We start from the raw sequence: 22,512 nt of genomic DNA, 5'->3' as shown, positions 1-22,512 counted from the left end.
AAAACGGATTTCATTCTTTTTGGTGTTTAGAATTCAGAGCAGGCATTGATGCATCAAAATACATGAGAGACACTGGAATGCCCTTATTCAGGGGCTGATGTACCAAGTAAAACAAGGTTTCATAGTTCAGGAGCACTTTGAAGAGAACTGGCTCATGCATGGAGCTGAGGTTACAAGAGTATGGTTCTAAGGAGATGAGACAGGCACCAGGTTTGACACCAAAATGCCAGAAAAAAAAACACAGGAGTGAATGTGCCAAGGTATGCACTGGGATGCTAAAGCATAGGCTGAAGTGCTTGAGGCAACCACTTAATAAAAAAATATATGCAACCATACAGAATTGAGCATGTATGGGTAAATACAAAAAGAATATATTGATCTTCAGTAACATAGTTGGAGCAATGCAAAAATTAATTCTCCAACAGGGAACTGCTTTGCCAATTACAATCAAGAAATGAATGGAACATTCAAAGGTCAATATTTATACTTGGCAAATGATAGTCTATAACATTCAGTTGCAGGGTCAGGCTCATGTTCCACCCTTCTACAGCCATCCTCTCTAGGGTCAAAAACGTAAATAATTGAAGGAGTTCCATCAGTCTCATTCTAAGGAACTAAGATCCAAGAACAAGAATCCTGCCCAGATTATAATATCACTGTCATCAGCACAATTACAAAATTTGCTGCTAATTGGAGATGGTTGAAATTTGAAATTTCAACAAAAAATTGAAAGAAAAATGTAGATCATTCAAGAAGAGGATTTAGGTGGCATGGGACCTTCACGTTAACAGCACCTGCTTGAACTGGCCTTGAGGCCTGAGCCAGTACCAAGGCCTTCTTTGGGCTACAAATCGCCCTCCGGTTCAAAAAGTGCTGCTGCCTTCTGTTCTGAGGCAGGGGCCTCTCTGAAAAGGCACAGGAGTCATTCTTCATTGTCGCAACAAAGAAGAAGTTGAGTAAGACCAATCGGGAGCACTATCGGTCCCAGGGAAACCCTTCTGCCTCCCATAAGAAGAGCATGGACTGGCACAGGGCAGCTCTGACATGTGGGATGGCACAAGTGCCTCTGAACCTCCCTCAGTACAGAGCAGGGAGGGCAGATACCCCATACCGTCAATTCCAATTCTGGCCTCTGGGCGTCCATTGAGTCCAGTACCAACGGGAATGATGCCAGTGCTGACAGTGTCAGTGACATCAGTGTATCAGGTTGCAGAGGACCTAATCTGCCTTGGTCCCATCCTCACATTCTGGGCTTCAGCCGCCAGAGTGGAGAGGTCAGGGCTTGAGCCCTGTGGGGTGGAGGGCTTGTGGCTTCTGCCCCAAGTGGCAGGAGGTGGGGCTCAGGGCTCCAGGATTCAGCCACTGGATTGGGGAGCGGGGCTTGAGGCTTCAGCCATGAGGGACTGGGGACTCAGGACTTTTGCCCCGTGGGGCATTGGGGCTTGGGGCTTCTGTCCCGCAGGGTGCCAGGGCTTGGGACTCCGGGCTGCCAGCATTAGCCCCGCAGTGTGCAGGGACTCAAGGCTTGTGCCCCATGGGGTTGGGGGGCCTGAGGTTTCTGACCCATGAGGTGGGAGGGCTCCTGGTTTAGCCCAATGAGGTGGGGGGGCTTGGGGCTTAGGGTTCCCGGCTTTAGCACTGCGGGCTAGGGTGGCTCGGGGCTTCTGCCCTGTGGAGTACTGGGGCTCAGGGCCTTCCACTGCACTGGCAGTCGACTTTGCTGTTCTTGTTCCCTCCTATCCTGATCCTTCCCCAGTTCATTGCCCAGGCATGGCCAAGGCAGCACTAGTTCTTGGACCTTCTTGCTCTGTTGGTTCAGTTTCACAAGCCAATTCCTCTCCTTCCTGACCTCCTCACACAGGACCGTGGCCACACCCAGCATCCGGCAAACAGCTCCCTGCACCTTACAGTGTGGCTGTGAATGACTGAATGAGGAGGAACGGCATAGCTGCTATCCAACAGGTCGAACTTAACAGTAGGAAGCCTTCCACTAGAATCGCCTACTTGGCAAAGTGGATAAGGTTTTCTAGGTGATCCTTGGCCCGTGGGATCCATATGATGGGGGCTTCCATCCTGGATATCTTGGAATACCTGCTACACCTGCAGGAATCAGGCTTGGCATGCAGTTCTCTGAGAGTTAACTTGGCGGCGATATTTACGTTTCATCCTCCGATGCAAGGGAAGTCGGTTTTCTCCAACATCAGGGTGATGAGATTTCTGAAAGAAGTTCTGTCTACATCCTCCAATCCAAGAGCTGGTCCCCTTGTGGGATCTGAACACTGTGTTAACAGGTCTAATGGGGCCTCCCCTGGAGCCCATTGCATCCTGTCCGCTGCCTCTCCTCTCTCAGAAAATTGCATGCTTGATAGCCTTTACCTCTGCGTGTGAGTTACAGGCCCTGATGGTGGGGCCTCCTTAATATGCAGCTCTCCGGGGACAAGGTTACACACCAGCCATACCCAAAGTTTGTATCCAAGCAGGTTTCTCAGTTTCATTTAAACCGTGTATTTGCCTTTATTTTTCCCCAAGCCACATTCTTCCCCACAGGAGCAAAATTTCCATGTGCTAGAGTATAGACACTGTCTAGCCATCTATCTGAACAGGACTGAACAGATTCATGCTTCGCCTCGCCTATTCTTATAATTTGCAGACTACATGAAGAGACAAATGATCTCTGCACAGATGGAAAACGTCTTGCATCAAGACTGCATATGAGATAGCATCAACTGTGTCTTGCAGTAGATATGAGTGAATTCAGAGAGACTGCAGACAGCATCAGTGGCATTCCTCAATAACATTTCCATATTGGACATTTGTAGGAAAGCCACATGGTCATCCGTACATTTACGGACCATTATCCAATCATTCCTTCTCCCAGAGTGGACACTAATGTTGGAAGAGTAATCCTGCAATCCTTACTCAAATAGACTCCGAGCCTGGCCTCCAGTGTGAATACTGCTCACTAGCCACCTACTTGGAATACACATCTCCATTTACTCAAAGAAGAAGAAATGGTTACTTACTGTAACTGTGGTTCCTCAAGATATGATGCAGACGTGTGTTCCACAACTCCCCCTCTGTCCCCTCTGCATTGGAATCTTCCTCTGGACATTCAGTGCCAAATAACTGAGGGGAGTCAGGGTGGCACCACCTCATATAGCCTGGTTCTACTGGCATGAGGTGTGAGTGCCTCCCTTCTACGGGTACTGCTAGGCAAAAGTCTCCACCTCCAGTGTGCAAGGCACGCACACACCTACTTGGCATACACTCTACATCACATATTGAAGAACCACAGTTATAGTAAGTAATCATTTCTGTTCAGGAGTGAAAGTCTTACAAGATGTTCTTCCAACAAGTGAAAATCACTTATCTATAATACTGCTTCTCAAGGAACGTAATCTTGAAGGATTCTCACATACTCATCCACCATCCTTCAGGGTCTGGAGTTTATCTTATTTTTCAGCTGTCTTGATACTTGCACCGTGTTTTGATTTTTTTTCTTTGAGGCGTATTTTTAAACACAAGTTGATCATTTTACATTGGCTTATCATTCTGGGACCATCACCTGTTATGCAGTTGAAGGAACATGCAGAATAACACTTGAGAAAAGAGCAGCGAAAGTTCTCTGTTTAAGGATTCTATTATTATTATTAATATAACCTAGAAGCCTAGTTATGGACCAGGATCCCATTGTGCTAGGCACTGTACAAACACAAAACAAAAAGATAGTCCGTACGGTATCAAAAAGAGCAGTGTCAAATCTAAAGACAAGAAACAACAGTTGCATATAGACAGATGGAGGAGTACCAGAAAACAATGAGATAACATGGATCAGCATGATAGGCAGTGGTTTCAGCACATCAACAATGTAGCCATTGTTAAGTGTTTTGTAGGCATCACAGAAAAAAGAGTTTTAAGGAGGACTTTGAATGAAGATAATGCATTACTTTTACAGACATCTGCAAGGTGCTCCTCCCAAGCTGGAAGGGCAGCATGGGAGAAAGTGCAAAGGTGCTTATTTGAAAATTTAACAAAAAGATGACTGGAGGCCAGCCACACCCATATGTCTCTTAAGCTATGTCTACATTATGAGCAAGAGGTGTAGTCACAAGGTCCATTCCTCATTGCTGGACCTGTTGCCTCCTTCTGGGGATTAGCTCAAGGCTCTTTGCACACCATGGCTCTGGCTCTTCTTCCGTCCCACAGCCCCTCTCTCAGCCTCAGGAACTGCTACATCCTTTTCATTACTCAGCCTTCCATCTAGGTTGCTCTTTGTTTCCCCCTTTCAGGGTGGGGGCATATAACTGTTCAATAGTCCAGCTACTTCCTCAGTGGTGAGTGTGGGAACCGGGCCTGCCCACTATTCCGGGTCCTGACCCAGAGACCATATGGATAGCAGTCTCTTGCTTCGACTCTTTAAATTCTCCCTATGCTGCTATGTCTCCCTTTGCCACTTCCCCATGGCCCCCGGACCTTCTTTGCCCTTGCCTCAGGGCATTCAACTGCCAGTCCCAGCAGCCAGCAAGGAGCTCCCTCTTGCTCCCTGGTTCCTGCCAGTAGTTGCTCTATCCCAGGTGCCGCAAGTCTCTCAGCCTGCTAGAGAGACAGTCCTCACTCCTTGACCTCTCAGCAGTGACTGACTCTGCGCTGCCCTGCAGCTCTTCTTATATGGGCCTATTGGCCCCAGATCAGCTGCTTCGTGCAGACCTTCTCTGATTGGCTGTGCTCCACACAGCCTCTCTATGCTACTTGGAGGACTCACCTCCACTGCTCCTTTCTGGGGCATGGTACGGTAGGACCCCAGGGCCTCCCTTAACCCCTTCCACTCCTGTGTGGGGTGGACACCCTATCAGAGGTGTGAATCCCTTGCTTTGTATACACATATTCATGCTAGGAACTGTAAATTGTGCTAGTGTGAATGTAAATAGCAACATAGTGTGTAAATAGCAGCATAGCTGCAATAGCACATTTAGCAGGAGAAGAGGCAAGGCAGAGCTGAACCACATACAAACCCACCTGAAACCGGTGAGTATGTACTTGGCACAGCTCAGCCATGCCCCTGCTGCTGCTTCCTATGCTCCAGAGGCTACACTGCTTTGTATTTTAGCCAGTGTGAGTATGTGTACACAAGCAGAAGAATCACATCCCTAGTTCATAGTGTAGATATAGGCCTTCTCTTACGTGAATAAAGAGAAGGCCTGTCATTCTTGACAAGATCATGGTACTCCTGCAAGAAGGTCTCCAATATTTGAAAATCAAAGACGAAAGTTTCTGTGGGCACGGTGCCCTCTGTTATCATGCAACCATTCCCAAAGTGGCTTTTGAGAATTTGTGTGTCTAAAACAAGTAAAAGATGTTGCATATAAGAATTTGGAAGAGATTCTAGTAGTGGTTGTGATTTTTTTACCTCACAGTCTTTTCCATCATCTTGATTAGTTCAAGCTCTTGCAGTGATAGTTTTATTGTGTCCCTCATTTGGGGTCTTTGTTTCACTTTGTGTTCAATATTTGAGGCTTGGGTGGTAGAAGAGTCTGCCCACATCTGCAAAAACGTCTGCCCATTTTGTGCTAGAAAGAAAACTGATTAAATCACTTGCAAAAACAATCAAATACAAAATGACCAAACTCCACATCTGTTTAAGTATTCTGTTGTAGTTATTAATCCTAGATGGATTGATTAGAAATGACAGTTCAATTTTTAAATATTTCTCATATGCTAGATGGAGTCATTTTCTGTGGTTTGTATAGATGTGAGTTGCATAGAACTTCAGAGTTAAAACAAAAATTGGAACTACTTATTGCAGTTTAGTTGTCTTCACTTGCTGCTGAATAAATGCCTTTGTAGGCATTCTCCATTCAAACAATAAAATATCAGGATTTGCCAAGTAAGGCCAGTTTACTGGATATTTATTCAATGGATATAGAAAAATGATATCATTAAATATTGAAGTAGTTAACAGTGTTGGCATTTAGGGAATTATAATTAGGCTTTGAAGATGAAAGGAATTCTGCCAAGGCTGGGAGACCTAAAATTAAACCAACCAGCTGTGTTTTAGTTTTAGCACATGCTAATATGACGCAGGTGCATGTTGGACCATCCTGTAACTCTTCTCTGCAGCCTTCCCTATTCTATATTAGAATCCTTCTCTTTGACTAATTCAGGCAACAGCATTCTTGCTATTATGAAAAAAGGAGAGAGTAAGCAGGCAGATCAGAGAAATGACAAAAAAAGAATGTGTTTTCCCACAAATGCAAAGAAAATCAATTTTCTTTGGCTTGGTGTAGGATTATACAGTACAACAGTGAGGCTTATTCTACACCTCTTACCCTTTACTCTCATTGTAAACAATAGGACTGCTTCCAGAGTAAGAGACTGTGCAACATGAGCAATGGAGGGCAGAATGTGTTCTTGAAATTGCAGATTTCTTTAAGTTGCAAATTCTATGTATTATTATAATGATTATTATGGTGATATTATAGAGATAGCTATGCTTACCTTGTTTTATAAATGCTTTGAGATCTACTGTGCTACAGGAGATAATAATAATAATTAATAATAATATCTATTTTCTGTAGTGCCTAGGGGCCCCAGTCATGGACCAGGACCCCATTGTGCTAGATACTGTACAAACACATGACAAAAAGACAGTCTCTGCCCCAAAGATTTTGCAGCCTAAGAACTTGTCTACATGAACAATATATTTGCGGCATGCTGGGGTGTGAATCTACTCTGCATTAGCCTCCCGTGAACTAATTGTCCATGTGCACCCTGCTGATGAGCATTAATGTTTGTTAATGTGCTTTGATCTAGTCCCATTTCAAAGAGGATTAGCTTGACAGTTCTTTTTTCAGCCTCTATGTAACATAATGTGTGTATGTATGTGTGTTTATGTGTATACACACACATATATACAAGTATCGGGGGTAGCTGTGTTAGTCTGTATCCACAAAAACAACAAGGAGTCTGGTGGCACCTTAAAGACTAACAGATTTATTTGGGCATAAGCTTTCATGGGTAAAAAAACACTTCTTCAGATGCATGGAGTGAAAATTACAGATGCAGGCATTATATAATGACACATGAAGAGAAGGGAGTTACCTCACAAGTGGAGAACCATATATACAGCGAGCGAGCGAGAGACTTGAATTCTTAGTGTTGTTAGGATAGTTAATAAGTTTAAGTTCTGTTAAAAAGGATTTTCTTACTTGTCGTTTCCCTGTTTGTGGGTTTTCTATTCACGGTACTGAAGTATACCCTGGTCACTGGATTTCAAGCTTCTTCCTCCAGGCCTGTGCAAGTGAGCAGACCTGCTCAATAGCTCCTGAAATGCTTGAGAGAGGCAAACACAAATGACTATGCCAGATTTGTAAGCTGTCCAAGCCTAGGACGAAGGATAGGGAGGCTAGGCTGAAATTCCTGTAAATGGAGATGGTGCTCAGGCAATCATTGGAGCCGTCCCAGTCTGACTCAGCTTCAGTGTGAAGTTCACCTCCAGGGTTAGCAGAATCACGGCATCATTCTCCCTTGCCTGTACCAAGAAAGAAACACAAGGCTTCCAGATAGTAGGGTTACCATACGTCCGGATTTTCCCGGACATGTCCGGCTTTTGGGGGCTCAAATCCCCGTCCGGGGGGAAATCCCCAAAAGCCGGGCATGTCCGGGAAAATCGGGAGGGAGGGAGGGCTCGGCCGGGGCCTCTTTGGCCGGGGCCGGTGTGGGGCCGGGCCGGGGCCGGGCGGGGAGCAGGGGGCGCGGTGCCGGGAGCCGGTCCGGGCCCGAGGGGCTGGGCCGCTGGGGGGTGCGCGGAGCCGGGCCGGGAGCCGGGCTGCGGAGCCGCGGGGGTGCGCCGGGCCGGGAGCCGGTCCGGGGCCGCGGGGCCGGGGGGGGTGCACCGGGCCGCGGAGCTGCGGGGGTGCGCCGGGCCGGGGGGGTGCGCCGGGCCGCGGGGCCGGGGGGGTGCGCCGGGCCGGGAGCCGGTCCGGGGCCGCGGGGCCGGGGGGGGGCCGCGGGGCCGGGGGGGGTGCGCCGGGCCGCGGGGCCGGGTGGGTGCGCCGGGCCGGGAGCCGGTCCGGGGCCGTGGGGCCGGGGGGGTGCGCCGGGCCGGTCCGGGATCGCGGGCCCGGGGGGTACGCCGGGCCGCGGAGCCGCAGGGGTGCGCCGGTCCGGTCCGGGAGCCGGTCTGGGGCCGCGGGGCCGGGGGGGTGCGCTGGGCTGCGGAGCCGCGGGGGTGCGCCGGGCCGGGAGCCGGTCCGGGGCCGCGGGGCCGGGGGGTGCGCTGGGCCGCGGAGCCGTGGGGGTGCGCCGGGCCGGGAGCCGGTCCGGGGCCGGGGGGGTGCACCGGGCCGCGGAGCTGCGGGGGTGCGCCGGGCCGGGGGGTGCGCCGGGCCGCGGGGCCGGGGGGGTGCGCCGGGCCGGGAGCCGGTCCGGGGCCGCGGGGCCGGGGGGGTGCGCCGGGCCGCGGGGCCGGGCCGGGAGCCGGGCGGGGCCGCAGGGCCGGGGGGGTGCGCCGGGCCGGGAGCCGGGCCGGGGTCGCGGGGCCGGGGGTGTGCCGGGCCGCCGGGGGCCGGCCGGCAGTGCTGGGCGGGCCGGGGGTGGTCGGCCGGGGCTGGCACCCCAGGGCCCGAGCCGACCCAGGCTGGAGCCGCCGGGGGGCCAGCCTGGGCCCGCACCTCCTCCCCCCCATTACCTGCTTCAGGCTTCCCACGAATTAAATGTTCGCGGGAAGCAGGGGAGGGGGCGGAGACTTTGGGGAGGGGGCGGGGCTGGGGGCGGGGGCGGGGCTGGGGGCGGGGCCGGGGCCCCGTGGAGTGTCCTCCATTTGGAGGCACAAAATATGGTAACCCTACCAGATAGGCACTTACCAAAGGAAGATCTACACCCTCTAAGTCTGGTAAGAGCATCAAGAAGGAGTGGAGTAGGCACTCCTAGGCACTCCTCCTCCAAATCTGTGCCTACGTTGGCACAGTTGGCTCTAATGCCACAAGGGACACTGTTGAGTCCAGTGCTGAAAAAGGTACCATCAACTTCTTCAGCACCGCAACAAGAGACTATCTCAGTGCTGACCACTGAGGCTTTTGTGGCAGCAAGCAACCTGCTTTGTCTCACCTGCTTTGGTCAGGTGATTCCACCTCAGGTACCACAGTTGCCTGCTTCTTGGACAAGCAGTCTCTCAGTACCTTCCAAAGGGAAGCCTGCTATGATGGCATCCCTCCGCCCATCTCCTGGCCCCGGGCACCAACTGGATCGGCTCCACCATGGTCAGATGAAGGTGAATGCTCCTCATCATAGTTGAAGGTGGGGTTGTATATATCTCAACCCCAAAGCAGGACCCACCCGTCTCCGCACAGCTCCTCTCTTCCCAGTTACCACCATGATCCTTCAATGGGAATGAAGCCTGGGCAATGAGGCCCTGCCCTTGGGGGTTTCCCTGAACATCCAGATCTTTCCCACATCATGCATACTCACTGGCCTCATCTAGAAGGGCCGAGTCTACTCACTGAGCAACTCTGTCCCCAGAATCCAGTAATGGTCATGGTACAGAGCATCAGGAGGAGGTTCCAGAGTGACAGCAACAGCTGGTAGAGGAGATTTTAACTCCCTCCTCCAGTCTTGGCTTCATCTTTGTCCTCGCCAGACAAGGCCCTTTCGTCTGGCACAACTTCACCTCCTCCTCATGATTTTAAAGTTTATCAGGAGTTGCTAAAAGAGAGTGGTTGCAGACCTAGATGTACAGGTCAAAGAGGTTAGGGAATCTTCACATCACCTTGACACGTCACATCACATTGACATTTTATCATTATTGGGTCCCTCCAGGATAACTCTGTCAATTACTGAGGTGATAGAGTCTACAAGGCTCTATGGCAGTCTCCGGATTCATTGCATCAACCTCAAAAAGAGCAGAAAGAAAATATTATTTGCCCTCCCAAGGTTTTGAGTACCTCTGTACTCACCCACCAACAGGCTCATTACTCATGATGGCGGCTAATGAGAGAAAGTGTCATGGGCACCAGGCTACCACCCCGAAATACAAGGATGCTAAAGAACTGGATTTATTTGGCAGGAAGACTTATTCAACACAGCAGTTGTGTATCACTAATCAACAGGCTTTGCTGGGGTGGTACAATTTTAATTTATAGGGCTCCATGGAAAAGTTCAGAGAGCTGCTTCTGGAGAATGCTAGACTGGGTTCTCGTCCCTAGTCAGTGATGGCAGGCTAGTCAAGAGAACATTGCTGAAGGTGGGGCTCGACGCTGCAGAATCAGCAAGTAGAATCATGGCTTCTTCTTCGAGTGCTGTCCTGTGGTGACAGTGCATCCTGGCACTCTAGGTGACAGTGCATCCCGGCACCATTGATCGGAGATTTTCAGTAGCAGTGCCTGGTCGGAACGCACGCACTCAGTTGGTATCTCCCTTCTCGTTGGAATCTTCCTGAGTGCGTGCGTACCACACCCTCCTCATTTACTTCTCAACTGTCCTCGGCTGAAGACGGGACTCGGAGCAGTGCTGCCTTTTCTTTCCTGGTCTCTATAGGAAACAGTATCAAAGAACATAGAAATAGTTATTAGTTACATCCCAGTTGGTTCCCTTCCCTTAGTATAGTTACATAGTTAGTTACTTAGTTTAAAAAAAAATTTCACCTCAGGCTTGTCTCCCGTTGAGACACTCTCCCCTACCATTTCTAATTCACAATGCCAGGGGTTTCAGGATTCAAAAGGTGTGTTTCCTGTCAGGACTCCATGCCAAGGTCAGATGTGCACTCACGTTGTGTAAAGTGCCTCAGAGAAACTCACGTCCCCGCAAAGTGCCTCCATTGCATGAGCCTCAAGTCTAGGGCTCGGCGCAACAGGGACCTGTGTCTTAAAATGCTGCTGATGGGGAGAGGTAAACCGGCTCCCACACACTCCCCAGCGAGATCTGAATCAGTTGGAGTGGAGTGGAGGAAAGAAGAACAACAGTCTCAGAGGAGAGACTTTAACAAGGTTAGGGGCTCTCCCACAGGATCCCTACCCTCTGTGCTGACAGCGCCAAAGGCAGACGCCTCAGCTTTTTCTAACACCTCAGCCGCAGCTCCGACAGAGCGCAGAGGCAGGGACCTGACCTCCAGTGCCGGGAAGGTTCCCGTGGCACCGGTCCCCTCAGCACTGACAATGGATGCGGTGCCGACAGCATGCTCCTCCTTGGCACTGAGAAGAATGTTGGCACTGAGCCTGTCTTCCACCCAGGCACCAGCAGCGAACCCCCTGCAGGGCACCTCCGAGCGGTCCGCGGCACTGCTGTCACTTTCACTTTCTCTCGATAATGCGCTAGAGCACAGAGCAGGCTCAGTGTAGCCCAGGGAGCAGGAGCAACAGTTTCTCACTCAACGTGACCTCTCAGTGCCACCTGAGCCTAACTCTCCGCTCCTAGATACACAGGGCTCACTTTCTGAACAGCCGCTCTCTCCACCTGAACTGGCTACCTTTACTGACAGCAAGCTTGATTTACAGCACCAGGCAGCTGATTTACAGCTGCTTCTCCTCCTCCATCGTAACCTTTCCCACATCTGGTCACAGCTCAAGGCCACCAGCCTCAGTTTCCCTACTTCACCCCCCTGTGGACAGCACCTGGGTTCTCCTACCCTATGCCTTGCCCTCAGTGGTACCCTTGGCCACATCCTCCTACCAATCATCCTCCTTCTATGCCTCGATCTCCAGCTCTGTCCACTTTTAGGGTGCCTAAGCGCTCTTTTGAGACTGCGAGCTATGCACCATATCCTGACTCACCGACCCCTAACTCTCCATCAGCCCCGGACGGAGCCCTCTTCCCTCCGCCTCCACAGAACATGGACGACTGTAAACAATTTCAAGAACTTTTCAGGAGGGTGGCACTCAGTCAAGATATCCCCTTAGAAGAGGTTCAGGAGACACAACACAGACTCCTCAGAATCCTTCAACTGTCTGTGCCCTCAAAGATCGCGCTCCCTATAAATGAAGCACTCCTGGAACCAGCTGACACTCTCTGGCAAAGCCCAGCTTCTTTAGTACCGACTTGCAAAAAGGCCGAACATAGACCCTGCTAACTTCCTATTTTCTCATCCACCACTGAACTCTCTTGTCATGGATGCGGTCGCACAGAAGACGAAACAGTCAAAATATCGGCCCACCCCGCAAGACAAGGACCTTAGACGCCTGGACGTCTTGGGTCGCAAGGTTTATTTGTCTTCCATTCTACAATTCAGAATTGCAAACTATTCTGAGCTCCTCGCCAGCTACAACCTTGATAATTACAATAAACTGTTTGAATTTGCCTACTACATTCCAGAGGATAGGAGAGCAGACTTCAAATCAATCCTGACTGAGGGCCAACTGATTTACAGAACGTCCCTACAGGCATCTCTAGACATGGCGGACACAGCAGCCCGTTCTACTGCAACTGCTGTGGTTATGCTCAGATCTTCATGGCTCTCTGCATCCAGCATCCCTAAAGAACTGCAGACCAAAGTGGAGGACCTCCCTTTTGATAGGGACAAACTTTTCTCCAAAAAAACTGATGAACTCCTTCACACCATGAAAGATTCTAGAGCGACACCGCACACCCTGGCATTCACCCATCTCTTCCCCGGAGACAACGATACCAACCCTATCAAAGACTATGCACACAACAGTATTATCATCCTCAACCCAGACCATACGACATAACTAGGAATCACACTAGACCCCCCTAAGTGCAGACAAAATCAAACTCAAGCAATGATCTCCCGTCCATTGGGGAATAAACAACAATTTTGAAACGTTGGTCAAGGGTCTGCACGACCACCCCTTGAATCTACCGCCTACTTGCCCATTTGGCCACCGCCTCCAGAGTTTCCAACATGCCTGGCAGCGGATTATACAGGACCGCTGGGTCCTCGAAATAGTTCAGTCCGGTTACTCTAGTCCACTTATATCCTATCCTCCTACCCTTCCCCTCTTCAGGGACCATTCTCACGAGCACTTACTTCGCACAGAAGTGGCGCACCTTCTACAACTAGGTGCAGTGGAACCTGTGCCGACACAACATCAAGGAAAAGGTTTCTACTCCCATTACTCTCTGACTCAGAAAAGGACCAGGGGATGGAGGCCTATACTAGATCTAAGCCGACTGAACAAATTCGTGAGGATACAAAAAATTCAAGATGGTCACACTGGGCACAATAATACCTGCACTGGATCAAGGGGACTGGTTCACAGCCCTCGACCTACAGGACACTTATTTGCATATATCAATTCATCCAGCTCACAGACGCTTCCTACAATTCACAATCGGTCACAAACATTTCAATACAGAATTCTTCCTTTCGGACTCTCCACAGCGCCGAGAGTTCTTTCCAAGACTAGCTGTGGTCGTGGCTCACCTCCACAAACATGGGATCATGCTGTTCCCCTACCTGAACGATTGCCTCATCAAGGGCGATTCCTATGGCGAGACACTTCCAGGGCCGGATTAACTTTTTGTGGGCCTGGTGCCAAACATATTGGTGGGCCCCCATGTGGTTGTGATGAACCCCTTCCAGATATGGTCCTAGCGTGACAGCACCATTGATGCCATAGTAAATGTGGTATCGCCGGGATGGGGATGAAAACATTATTCAAAACCAAAATAAGATATTTGAAGCCAAACTGCGACCTCCACTCAGCCCCTGGAGAACAAACTGGGCTAACATCAATGTACTCAGAACACTGAATTTGGTTTGTGTGGGAGGGGGGTTGTTAGTTTTGTCTTTTTTCTTTAAACACTCAGGGACTGCTTAGGGCCCTGAGCACAAGTGCTTAATTAGCACACTTCTGAGCCATATTAAGCCTGGCTGCAGCAGTCAGTGGTGTCACACCTGCATCTCCTCACCACCGCCACCACCTCCTCCACCCAAAGTTATGTTTCCTAAATACATTTTTTGAAAGCTGCATTTTCTACTTTGTTATAATAATGTTTACAAAACTTTGGGGCGGTGTGGGGAGGAAAATTGCTGGTGCCCATCTTTTGCAGGGAGAAAGGGCCACTGAAACACACACACTTTACCACAAAGGCTACCAAAATCCAGCCTCAAGTTCCTACTCCAATCTTCACACCTGGGCTCTCCTCCCATCCCTCCTACTGTCCCCATCCCACACAACTAACCCCCTAACAAAGGCTCTCCTCAATCTCCCTGCTATTGCCCACTCCCTACACACTTTCACCCCAGGGCAGTCACCTCCCTCTCTTCTACTACCCCCCTTCTACACACACACACACACACACACACACACACACACACACACACACACACACACACACATTGAGCCAACCCCCACCTTCAACCCAGACTGTCCCCTCCCTCCCTCTGCCCCCTGCCACACCAACCCCCACCTTAACACCCTGCTTCTCCTACACCCCCCACACGGAGTCACTGCCAGCTCCCCCATCGCACCCGGACTTGCCCCACAACTGTCCCTTTCCCCCAAAACTGGGCTGCGTATCCTCCCCTCCCCAGAGTGCAGGGAGGTAGTTTCTGGGCATTCCCACTGGCAGAGAGCGTGGCAGCCAGCACTGACAAGTCCCGCTGTCACTGCTCCCCCTGCTCCCCAGGCACCACAGACAATCCATGTGTGGGGGTGCTGAGGAGGTGTGAGGGGAGTGCAGGGTCAGGGCAGGGGCTCAGGGAGTTGGGGGGGTGCAGGGGTTAGGGTGGGCAGGGGCCGAGGGGTGCTCACGCAGGGGGCTGGAGGGGGTATGCCCCAATTCTAGACCCTTCCCCTAGGCCTCACCCCGGCTTGTCTTCTCCTCCTCCCCTGAGTGGTGTGCTGCGGCTCGCTCCTCCTTGCCCCCCTCTTGCCTGCAAGCCTGATCCAACTGACGGGGGGGGGGGAACTCCTTCCCCCGGCAAGACATTTGTAGCACGCTGGGGAAAGGGGCGGGGCAGGAGCCAGGCTGCCAGCAGAGGCTGCCTCGGAGCCGCAGCAGCCTGCAGCATCAAGCTCTGACCCCACGGGGGAGGGGGGGTGGAGGAGAGCGCGCCGGGGCCCCTTTCAACTGTGGGCCCGGCGCCATGGCGCCACTGGTGCCTTTATAAATCCGGTATTGCCACTTCAAGCTACCCGTTTCTCCATCTCCCTCTTTCACACCCTAGGCCTCCAAATAACCATCCGAAAATCCACCCTGACACCTACACAACAGATCGAGTTCAACAGAGCTCATCTCGACTCAATCCAGAGCAGGGCCTCGCTCCCATATCACAGATTCCTTGCTATCACACAGCTCATACACACGCTCTCTATTCGTCCCAGGACACAGGCAAGAATCTGTCTACAGCTCCTTGGTCACATGGCAGCCACCACCTTCGTGGTTCAGTACGCCAGGCTACACATGAGATGTCTTCAGGGCTGGCTCAATTCCAATTTCAAACCCAACAGACACACTTTAGGATGCTGCTAACTCCTCCTCCCAATGTTATAGCTTCTGTACATTGGTGGACAAGACCAGAAAACCTCTGCACGGGGGTTTCCTTCCAGCAATGATCCCCAATGCTCATGCTCACCATGGGTGCTTCCCTAATCGGTTGGGGAGTGCATCTAGGGGGACGCAGGGCACAAGGCCGGTAGTCCACATCAGAGACGCACCTACACATAAATCTCTTAGAGCTCAGAGCAATGAGGCGAGCATGCCTTCACTTTCTTCCCCTCCTAAAGAACAAACCTATTCGGGTCTTAACAGACAACATAGCATGTATGTACTACATCAACAGACAAGGGGGAGCCTGATCACATTCCCTTTGAATGGAAGCCATCCGACTATGGAATTGGTGCATACAACATCAAATACAAATCATCGCTTCCTACCTACCAGGCTGCCACAACACTACTGCCGACGCACTCAGCAGGCACTTCTTGACAGAATACGAATGGGAGCTGCACCCTGCAATACTTCAACAGTTCTTCTCCCTCTGGGGCACCCTGTCAATAGACCTCTTTGCCACAGCCCAGAATTGAAAATGTCCCCTGTTTTGCTCCAGAGCGGAACTCAGGACTGCATCCTCATTCCGTGGAACAACTCTCTCCTGTACGCCTTCCCACCAATCCCTCTGCTACACAGGGTTTTTCGGAAGATCGTAGATGACAAGGCCCGGGTCATCCTTATTGCCCTGGCTTGGCCGAGACAGACGTGGTATCCCTACCTACTCCGCATGTCCTCCCGTCATCCATGGGCTCTCCCCAACAGGTCAGATCTCCTTTCTCATAGACTCATAGACGCATAGACTTTAAGGTCAGAAGGGACCATTATGATCATCTAGTCTGACCTCCTGCATGATGCAGGCCACAAAAGCTGACCCACCCACTCCTGGAATAATTCTCTCCCTTGACTCAGCTGTTGAAGTCCCCAAATCGTGATTTAAAGACTTCAAGTCGCAGAGAATCCTTCAGCAAGCGACCCCTGCCCCATGCTGCAGAGGAAGGCGAAAAACCTCCAGGGCCTCTGCCTGTCTACCCTGGAGGAAAATTCCTTCCTGACCCCAAATATGGCGATCAGCTGAACCCCGAGCATGCGGGCAAGATTCTCCAGCCAGACCCTCCGGAAAAAGTTCTCTGTAGTAACTTTTAATATCCCATCATTGACCATTGTTACTAATTACCAGCGACGGCACATTATTGACCTATTGACTAAAATCACGTTATCCCATCAAACCAACCCCTCCATAAACTTATCAAGCTTAATCTTAAAGCCAGAGAGGTCTTTTGCCCCCACTGTTTCCCTCGGAAGGCTGTTCCAGAACTTCACCCGTCTGATGGTTAGAAACCTTCGTCTCATTTCAAGCCTAAACTTCCCGACGGCCAGTTTATATCCATTTGTTCTCGTGTCCACATTAGTACTGAGCTGAAATAATTCCTCTCCCTCTCTGGTATTTATCCCTCTGATATATTTAAAGAGAGCAATCATATCCCCCCTCAGCCTTCTTTTGGTTAAGGTAAACAAACCGAGCTCCTCGAGTCTCCTTTCATACGACAGGTTTTCCATTCCTCAGATCATCCTAGTGGCCCTTCTCTGTACCCGTTCCAGTTTGAATTCATCTTTTTAAAACATGGGAGACCAGAACTGCACATAGTACTCCAAATGAGGTCTCACCAGTGCCTTGTATAACGGAAGCAGCACCTCCTTATCCCTACTAGAAATACCTCGCCTAATGCATCCCAAGACCGCATTAGCTTTTTTCACAGCCACGTCACATTGCCGACTCATAGTCATCCTGCGATCAACCAGGACTCCGAGGTCCTTCTCTTCTTCCGTTACTTCCAACCGATGCGTCCCCAGCTTATAACTAAAATTCTTGTTAGTCATTCCTAAATTCATAACCTTACACTTCTCACTATTAAATTTCATCCTATTACTATTACTCCAGTTTACAAGGTCATCCAAATCTCCCTGCAGGATATTCCGATCCTTCTCCGAATTGGCAATACCTCCCAACTTTGTGTCATCTGCAAACTTTATCAGCACACTCCTACATTCAGTTCCGAGGTCAGTAATAAATAGATTAAATAAAATCGGACCCAAAACCGAACCTTGAGGAACTCCACTGGTAACCTCCCTCCAACCTGACATTTCACCTTTCAGTACGACCCGCTGCAGTCTCCCCTTTAACCAGTTCTTTATCCACCTCTGGATTTTCTTATCGATCCCCATCTTTTCCAATTTAACCAATAATTCCTCATGCGGTACCTATCAAACGCTTTGCTGAAATCGAGGTATATTAGATCCACTGCATTTCCTTTATCTAAAAAATCTGTTACTTTCTCAAAGAAGGAGATCAGGTTGGTTTGGCACGATCTACCTTTCGTAAAACCGTGTTGTAATTTGTCCCAATTGCCATTGACCTCAAGGTCCTTAACTACTTTCTCCTTCAAAATTTTTTCCAAGACCTTGCATATTACAGATGTTAAACTAACAGGCCTGTAGTTACCCGGGTCACCTTTTTTCCCCTTCTTGAAAATAGGAACCATATTAGCTATTCTCCAGTCAAACGGTACCACCCCCGAGTTTACCGATTCATTAAAAATTATTGCTAATGGGCTTGCAATTTCTCGCACCAGTTCCTTTAATATTCTCGGATGAAGATCATCAGGTCCACCCGATTTAGTCCCATTAAGCTGTTCGAGTTTGGCTTCTACCTCAGATACGGTAATGTCAACTCCCCCCCCTTTATTCCCATCCATCACGCTGCCACTATTCCTAAGTCCTTCATTAGCCTCATTAAAGACCGATGCAAAATATTCGTTTAGACATTGTGCCATGTTTAGATTATCCTTAATCTCCACTCCATCTACAGTCTTGAGTGGTCCCACTTCTTCTTTCTTTGTTTTCTTCCTATTTATATGGCTATAAAACCTCTTACTATTGGTTTTGATTCCCCTCGCAAGGTCCAACTCTACACGGCTTTTGGCCTTTCTCACTCCATCTCTACATGGTCTGACCTCGATAAGGTAGGTTTCTTTGCTGATCCCTTCCATCTTCCACTCCTTGTACGCTTTCTGTTTTTTCTTAATCACCCCTCTGAGATGCTCGCTCATCCAGCTCAGTCTAAATCTCCTGCCCACGAACCGTTTTCCCTTCCTCGGGATACAGGCCTCCGATAGCTCCTGCAACTTCAACTTGAAATAATCCCAGGCGCCTTCCACCTTTAGATCCATAAATATGTTAGTCCAATCCACCTCCCTAACTAGTCGCCTTAATTTATTAAAGTTAGCCCTTTTGAAATCATAAACCTTAGTCTCCGATTTAATTTTGTTAATCCTTCCATTTAGTTTAAACCAAATTAGCTCATGATCACTCGAGCCAAGGTTGTCCCCTACAACCATTTCTTCACCAAAACCAAATCTAAAATGGCATCCCCCCTCGTCGGTTCAGCAACTACTTGATGAAGGAATTCATCAGCTATCACGTCTAGGAAAATCTGAGCCCTATTATTGTTACTAGCATTTGTTCCCCAATCTATATCCGGGAAGTTAAAGTCTCCCATGATTACACAGTTCCTATTAGTATTTACTTCCCTAAAAACATTAAAGAGTTCTCTGCCCATATCCAGGCTAGATCCCGGCGGTCTATAGCACACCCCAAGCACTATCCCAGGGGAGGCTCTAGTAGTTTTTTTACCCAATGTGAGTATTGCCCAGACAGACTCCGTCTTATCCATTCCATCACTTATTATTTCTTTACAGTTTATCTCATTATTGACATACAACGCTACTCCCCCACCTTTGCCTTTGTTCCGGTCCTTCCTAAACAGCACATACCCTTCCATACCTGTACTCCAGTCATGACTACCGTTCCATCACGTTTCGGTTATTCCTACGATATCCGGTTTCATTTTTCGGACCAGGAGCTCCAATTCCTCCATTTTGTTACCTAGGCTTCTCGCATTGGTGCCTAAACATCTTAATTTATGCCGTTTGGCCTCTCTCACATTCGTTGTCCAATTTGGTATGGACACCATACCGCCAGTATGACCTATTAGTCTAGTATCCGTCCTCCCCCTCCTCCTTATGTCCAATCTCTTCCCCCCGGCTATATCTGTTCTTATCTCATTGTCCTCCCTCTCAATGTTATAATCTGGTGTGGAGATTAACTGGACATCTCCCAACCGTCTCCCCCAAATTCCTAGTTTAAAGCTCTTTTGATGAGATGTGCCAGCCTCCCTCCCAGAAGTCTATTTCCTTCCCTACTTAGGTGAAGTCCGTCCCGTGAGAACAGTTTTCTGTCCCCGAAAGCCTCCCAGTGGCCATACATCCCAAAGTCCTCTTTAAAGCACCACTCCTTTAGCCAACTATTTATCATCACAATCCTGTCACCCCTTTGCTACCCTTCTCTAGGAACAGGCAGAATCCCACTGAAGATGATCTGAGCCTCGATTTCCTTAAGCGTCTTCCCCAGCCTGGCATAATCTCCCTTGATTCTCTCCAGCGAGAACCTAGCCGTGTCATTTGTTCCTACGTGAAGGATGATCAAGGGGTTCTTACCTGCTCCTTTTAGGATCCTTTTCAACTGCAGGTCCACATCCCGTATCTTAGCGCCCGGTAGACAGCACACCCTTCTGTTCTCTGGGTCTGCCCTGGTCACAAACCTCCTCAGGAAGGAGTCCCCAATCACGTAAACCTGCCTTTGCCTGGTGACAGTGCGATCTACTAATCTATCCCCTGTTCCCTCAAGTTGCAACCCCTGTCCATTCCTTTCCCTTATAATCCCCCTTATGCCATCCTGTATCCTCCCGGGGCCCAGATTTGGTGCTGTCTCCATCAACTCCTCCCCTCTTTCTATGGGACTAGCTGCTCTTCTCTTCTTCCTCACCCTCCCACCTTCAGTTACCACCTGCTGCACCCCTTCCTCGTTTTCCAAACATCCAAACCTGTTCCTGAGCTCTATTTCTCCTTCACTGGCCCTCCTTGTCCTTGGCCTCCTTCTCACGGTCACATGCTTCCACTGCCCTTGTTCTCCCCCCAGCATTCCCCCCAGGACAATGGATGGGTTCTTCATCCCCAGCTGCAAAAGCTCCACCTCACAGCCTGGTTCCTTCATGGTTCCAAACCCATGAACTAGCCTGTTCCGAGCAAGTCCGATATGTCCTCCTGCACAGTAGAAAAGACTCCACTCGTAAAACCTACCTGCAGAAGTGGAAGCGTTTTGCCCTCTAGTGCTCACGTAATCACTTAACGCCTAATATGGTGACTCTCCCTAACATTCTAGACTACCTCCTGAAACTAAAACAGGACGGACTTTCGCTCAGCTCCATTGAAGTGCACCTGGCAGTGCTTACCACCTTCCATGACCTATTAGAAGGTTATTCACTCTTTACCCACCCCACCATAAAACCTGAAATTTACCCAACAGCGGCTACATGGAATCTTAACCTTGTTCTTCACACTCTCATGAAACCTCCATTCGAGCCCTTGGCTACCTCCTCTCTTCTCCATATGTCCATGAAGGTAGCTTTCTTCAGTTGCAATAATATCAGCAAGGAGAGTAGGTGAAATAAGCGCCCTGATGGCCCATCCTCCCTACACAATCTTCTCCAAAGACAAAGTCACTCTGAGACCACATCTTAAATTTCTCCTAAGGTGGTATTTACCTTCCACCTCAACCAACCTATATACTTACCTACTTTCTATCCCAAATCTCACAAGACTCCGCACGAGGCAACCCTGCATACTCTCGACATCAGGTGACCAATCGCCTTTTATTTAGACAGGACTAAGCCATTTTGTAAGTCCCCACGACTCTTTGTCTCCATTACCGAAAGGTACGGCTATCTCTAAACAACGTCTGTCCAAGTGGATCTCTGACTGAATCAGATCCTGTTACTGCATGCAAAATATTCAACTGCCCAGAGTCATTAGAACTCATCCCATTCGAGCTATGTCGACATCCGTTGCCTTCTTACGTAATGTACCCATTCCTGTCATCTGCAAAGCGGCTACATGGTCATCTGAACACACATTTGCCAAACACTATGCTCTCATGCAAGACACCACGGCAGACACGATAGTAGGCCATACAGTACTATCTACAGTACTCACTGCCGCATCTCCAAAGTCCCACCAACTGTAGTTGCTACACATTCACCTAGAGTGGAGCACCCACAGGGACAGCACTTGAAGAAGAGAAAGTTACTCACCTTGCAGTAACTGAAGTTCTTCGAGATGTGTGTCCCTGTGGGTGCTCTACTCCCCACCCTCCTCCCCTCTACTTCACAGTACTAGTATGATTCTCCACGGTAGAGAAGGAACTGAGGAGGGTGTGGGATGCACGCACTCAGGAAGATTCCAACAAGACGGGAGATACCAACTGAGTGCGTGCGTCCCGACCAGGCACTGCTACTGAAAATCTCCGATCAACGGCGCCGGGACGCAATGTCACCTAGAGTGGAGCACCCACAGGGACACACATCTCGAAGAACTTCAGTTACTGCAAGGTGAGTAACTTTCTGTTCTGCAGCGGTCATATGTAGATCATCCTTGCTGCAGTCTTCTGGTCTTTCCTATGAAGTACAGAGTACTATTCAAGACTTGATATTTGAGGGTCCTTCTCTGTTCTTGGACCGGAGGAACAGCAAGCTCCATGGACTTAACAACTCTAGAGCCACCCCGAAGTTCTTAGGTCTATACACTCCTGCCCTAGTCAGGAAACACTATCAGCCACAGCAGACTTACTGTTTTTTGCTGATCCTTCTCAGCGGGATCTATCAAAAAAGAGATCATAGGGTAATAGGTGTAGGCCTCCTGCTGCTTCAGCTCTGGCTCTGGGCCCCTGAAGACACCTGGGAACTGCAAAGCAGCCGTTTTGATGGGCCAGTCAGAATTGGCAAACCAGTTTTCATATGTTCAGACCCAAACCTCAAATTTTTTCAACCACTTCCACAGTGCTTGGTCTTTGGAATCCGTGGGGCTTTCCCCACCCTCCAGATCATATTTCAGGCACTCCTATTCAGTGGCATCAGAAAGGCATGTGGCACCGACCCACTGGGCAGCACCCACT

The 22,512-nt window shown here is 49.7% G+C and overlaps 1 protein-coding gene across 2 annotated transcripts in view; it reads left to right on the top strand.

The window, feature by feature from the left end:
- The window catches only part of ANKS1B (ankyrin repeat and sterile alpha motif domain containing 1B), a 758,955-nt gene that overhangs the window by 141,002 nt on the left and 595,441 nt on the right, over positions 1 to 22,512 (top strand). The window lies entirely within an intron of this gene.

Source organism: Malaclemys terrapin, chromosome 1 (assembly GCF_027887155.1).
Source record: "Malaclemys terrapin pileata isolate rMalTer1 chromosome 1, rMalTer1.hap1, whole genome shotgun sequence".
NCBI classification, from domain to species: Eukaryota; Metazoa; Chordata; order Testudines; family Emydidae; genus Malaclemys; species Malaclemys terrapin.
This window is presented reverse-complemented; position numbering and strand designations above follow the sequence as displayed.